Raw genomic sequence first — 4,963 nt, forward strand, 5'->3', positions numbered from 1 at the left:
GGGGGGGCCAGGCTCCGGGATGGGGGCCCAGAGTCCAGGCGTGGGGCCAGAGTCCAGGCGCTTGGCTCCGCTCTGATGGATCCAGCAGCGGGCAGCAGGGCCGCCTGTGGCTGTTGAGGAGGTGGGACAGAACCTGCTCCAAACGGCTCCGTAACGAGGCGTCATGGCGGCTTCCCTGCCTCTGATCAGTCGGTTCTGTCTGCCGGAGCTTTTGGATGTCGATCCCAGAGATGTTGATCAGGTTTCCTCTTGCCGCCAGATGTTTCTGCTTTCACTTCGCTGTAGTTGGAAACATCACAAAGCGTTTCTGTGGGCAGAGGGGCTCCATGCTGGCAGCTGCAGCACATCTGTGGTTTCTGGATAAAAGAAGTGAAAAGTGTGTTTTCTCTCACATGGTGATGAATGGATCGTCAGAGGAACGCTTCCCAGGAAATTCTGGAGAAAACTGAGTTACATGATTCCAGATGAGCCGGTCGACCGGCGGCCCACTCAGCAGAGCGCTGCAGGTTTTAACTATCCCGTCTTAATTCGCCATCATGACGAACTATTCCCACCGCCGAGCACGAGGCTGAGTTCACCTGCAGGATGGAACCACAGGGCAGGACGCAGCGGTCAGGTCGACCAGCAGGGGGCAGAAGACTCAGGCCTTCATCTTACGTCACGGCTGAGAGAAAGTAAACAAGTCATTTAGGAAGCAGACTGTTCAGCTTCAAGGTTTAATTGAGTCCATCTGGAGCTCTCAGGAGCATCAGGCTCATTTCTCCTGCTTTGGGTTTTGATATTTCTGTTTGTCTGAAATAAAAGCTGAGGAGGAAAAAGGCCCCAGTCATTAAGTCTGAGAATACTCTGGGGGTCAAAGGTCACCCAAGCAGAACGCCTGCATGTGAATGGAGATTTCTTTGTAGTTCGTTTTGGGTTCATTTTCTCAACATACTACACTTCAGTCCGCCGGACAAGGACACATTTTCTCGATCTGTGTGACTATAGTCATTTACAACAAACATCAAACACGGTAAATATCTTTCATTAAGTATTTAACAAACAAATGGCTTCTACCGCCATAATTATGTGACATTAAATTAATTATCTGATATAAGATATAGTTTGGTTCTTTGAGCTCAGAGTCTGAGAGGCTTTTACTTTATCAAACTTTTTTGTTTTTTGCCTCTTATTTAGTGGAAATATTGATGTTGTTGAGATTTTCTCCAACATAATAACCTGTTTCAACCTTTATAGCTCCACTGTTGAAAATGAGGCTCTAACAAATGACAGTGAAATAAAATCCAGTCCAACATCTGGTTTGAGGTGATTCCTCTGGAACCTGTTGGAGGAAAAACATCCCAACTTCRGAAGATGAGCTTTAACCTAACAGAGCTCTGTGGTTCCTCCTGTCAGTATGAGAGTCAGGGTGAGGAGGCGCCATGTTAGGAAGAGAAGTGGGCTGAAGGAGGAAATACAGCTTTATTTTGTAGAAATTCTTATATATATTCCAACAGATCCATGTTTTCACCTCTCGCCCATTTCCGTCTTGTTCCAGTAGCCCATTTTTCATCAGGGTGCTCTGGTTCCCCAGCACCTGACGCAGACCTTGTTTGGCCRGGCGACGTCTGAGCCGGCATGTCGTGCTTATYWRYGTCTCTCATGGTATGAGGTAGGCTATATAGCTCCAAGGGTCTTGCCTAAGAACCCACACTGGATTGCTCAATGTTTGCCCCAGCCTGGATTCGAGCCCAGGTCTCCCGGGTGAAAGACTGGTGACTTACCCATTGAGCTATACAGTCAGCTGAGATCCTGTGGGACTTCCAGATCCAGACAAGATGGTGATGGAGAACCAACCGGACATTGTGGTGGTGGATAAAGAACAGAGGAAAGCCGTTGTGGTGGACGTAGCAATACCAAGTGATACAACATCAGGAAAAAGGAGAAACTGGAGAAATACCAGGGCMTCAGGGAGGAACTGGAAAAGRCCTGGAAGGTGAAGACCACAGTGGTGCCTGTGGTCATTGGGGCCCTCGGGGCAGACAGTCACCCCCAAACTGGAGCAGTGGCTACAACAGGAACAACATCTCAGTCCAGGAATGTGCAGCTCTAGGCACAGCAAAGGTACTGGAGGAGAACCTGAAGCTCCCAGGCCTCTGGTGGAAAGAGAGAGAGAGAGAAAGACAGAGAAGGAAGACATGCGGCAAATTTTGCCAGGCTGGGAATCGAACCTGCGACCACCGGCATGAGGCCTCAATACGTGGGTTGTGCTTTGACCCTGCACCACTGCACCACCCACATGAGCAGGTTTTAACTTTATTCATGATTTTTTATTGCAGATTTTTTCCCTCCATGAATTTCAGGTTCAGTCAGTGAAGGAAACCGAGGTTCTGGAGCCGTTTCACACATGGACTCGTTTTAAGAACTGCAGCCATAAGCATCAGTGTGTGGTCTGAATTAAAGAGGATCGAGACAAAGCAGTTCTGCTCCCACTGGGACTGAAAGCAGTTTCCAGCAAGAAATTCACTGGAAATTCAGAGGAAACGTCAGCCCTCCCTCTGGTTATCCAACTCTGAATGGAAAACACGACCCGGTCCGATTAAAACTGCATTCTCAGGTTCAGGCTGCTGCCTCAGGCTGAAATCATCCAGAAGGAAAACCCTTCAGAGGGGAAAACCAGAGCGATCAAAACCTAAAACATCAATATTCACAACTGGGATCCATTAAGTTTACGAGCTTTTATCAGCGGTTCCGTCTAAAAACCGAACAGAACCAGTTCAACGACCCGAAACGCCCCGTCAGTCGGTTCCTCACGTCTGGCTTTGTGGCTGTTGACGATAATAAAACATGGACGATCAGAACCGCATCAAAGTTAAAACTGGACACGGATCACAGTTATTATATGAAAACTGAAGCACAGAAAACATTTGTAACTATAAGTGGAACTGCATTGTGACTCTTACAACCCTGATGTTAATCTCATTATGTGTTTTAATGTTGGGAAATATTCAATGTTAACATTGCAGGAGCTTTTTTGGTAACTTTTTATCTTTCATTCTGGTCCAAACGGAAATCAGAACCGCCATTAATGAGCAAAGAAAACAAATCTAGGGATGAAAAGGTGAGATTTATACTTTATATTATACTTCCTCTCCCAGGATTCACTGAAATGCTCCGTAAACGTCCATGAGTACGAAACAGGAAACGGCTCCAGAACAGGATTTATTCACACCTAAAGAACATRAAGACAAATCCTACTAAAGTATCATAAAAAAGATTCTAAAGCATGTAAAATAAAAAGTTCGTCTAATCAATAAGAGTAAAACACAAAGTCTTTAGTTCTGTGTCTGGATTATGATCACAGATATTACATTTCTTGTGTTTTATCGTCTGTGTCTATCTTTACCAGTGAATTTCCTCAGTGAGAGACAATAAATGACATTTCTACATCCTCCTGACTACCAGTGGTTCATCTCTGTCCTCTGTAGAGGACATTTCTAAACGGGAATATCTCCCATTCATTCTACTGAATTCATTCCTTTTGGTAYCTGGAGACATTTAGGGCTTTTTAATGATGCCACATGTGAAGCGGCGGGACTACGTACCTTTTTCTAATTCATAAAAATGGCATTTATCAGTAATAACACATTTTTTGGGAAGAGACAAAGTAAGTGCATAAAACCTTTTATTACCTCACAAAGACCGTGGGATTTAARAGAAATGGTGATTGGACAATATTTTTTTTCTGGTAGTCACAGAGATGGAAAATATCCTCCTATTTTTCCAGGCACCAGCCAAACATTTGGACCAGTGAGGACGGGAAACCTGTTGTTAAACATTGAATGGCGCCCTCAGGAGGCGGTAGAGAGTCACTACATCAGGAGAGGAAACCTTCACATAAAAATTATACACAGCATGTAACCAGACTCTATTATTGTTATTATTATTATTATTATTATTATTATTATTATTATTATTATTATTAGTAGTAGTAGTAGTAGTAGTAGTAGTAGTAGCCTGTCCCTGTCCTCTTTCCTTCATCACAATAAGAAACATAAATAAAACTGAATGGTTAGGAGCCCTTTTTATTCTTTTATTGTATTTATTTTCTTTTTTTAATGTAATTTGGACCTTGAACCTGTAATAAAATCTATAGATAGATAGATAGATAGATAGATAGATAGATAGATAGATAGATAGATAGATAGATAGATAGATAGGTTTATTAGATCTATCATAACATCAGCAGCCTCGTACTGCTGTAATCTGATATCAATCCTGATTAATAATCCCGCTATTTATCTGTTCTGACGAGTAAAAAATCCGTTTAGCTGCATTTCTGACTCAAAACCACAAAAGCTAACGACAGTTTACGGCAGCTACTGTCACCTTACGGCAGCGCCAACTGTCGTAACCGAAGTAAACATGTGGAGAGTCCAGTGAAACATCACAGGTAAAAGTTTTCTCTCATTTCTTTGAGTAATTTGATGTTTTTTTTATGGAGCGAAGCAGGCTGATAACCCCAAACCGAACCGAACCGAACCCGGTACCGAACAAACTGAACCCGGTACCAGAACCAGGAGCTCTGGGAAACCGAGCCGCCGGTTGGTTTGAAGTCTTTTTAGCAGAAATTCTCCTGCAGGTTTCAGAAGGCGCCATGTTTTCCAGGGAAGCCTGTCGGTTCCGACTCGGTTCGGTCCGAGCTCAAAGAAAAATTAGTAGAATTTAAGGAAATCCCTGTAGAGTTCGGTGAGCAGACAGAACCGACTGGTTCCGGGTSGGTCCAGAGACAAAGAGGTTCTGAAGAGCTTTATGTTCCCAAAGTATGGGGCGGGAACCACTGGGGGTCTCGAGACACTAAGYAGGGGGTCTGAATGATTTTCAGAATAGTGCTGTATGGAGGGCCGAAAGGGACAAAATTTATTACATAAATAAATGTTCCATTAAATAATGAGCAGTAATATTTTCATTAAATAAATGAATT

The 4,963-nt window shown here is 43.7% G+C and overlaps 1 protein-coding gene and 1 long non-coding RNA gene across 2 annotated transcripts in view; both read left to right on the top strand.

Annotated features, from left to right (window-relative positions):
• The window catches only part of LOC108167013 (uncharacterized), a 24,947-nt gene extending 21,095 nt beyond the window's left edge, over positions 1–3,852 (top strand). The window contains exon 3 of the long non-coding RNA XR_001777406.1: positions 3,767–3,852. This is a non-coding gene — a long non-coding RNA (uncharacterized LOC108167013). The remainder of the gene's footprint in view (positions 1–3,766) is intronic.
• Positions 3,853–4,349: 497 nt separating this feature from the next.
• The window catches only part of LOC103477505 (gamma-aminobutyric acid type B receptor subunit 2-like), a 21,749-nt gene continuing 21,135 nt past the window's right edge, over positions 4,350–4,963 (top strand). Inside the window, exon 1 of the mRNA XM_017309309.1 lies at positions 4,350–4,432. The gene's annotated coding sequence lies outside the window, so the exon portion shown is untranslated. The remainder of the gene's footprint in view (positions 4,433–4,963) is intronic.

The sequence above is a fragment of the Poecilia reticulata genome, linkage group LG16 (assembly GCF_000633615.1).
Source record: "Poecilia reticulata strain Guanapo linkage group LG16, Guppy_female_1.0+MT, whole genome shotgun sequence".
NCBI lineage: Eukaryota > Metazoa > Chordata > Actinopteri > Cyprinodontiformes > Poeciliidae > Poecilia > Poecilia reticulata.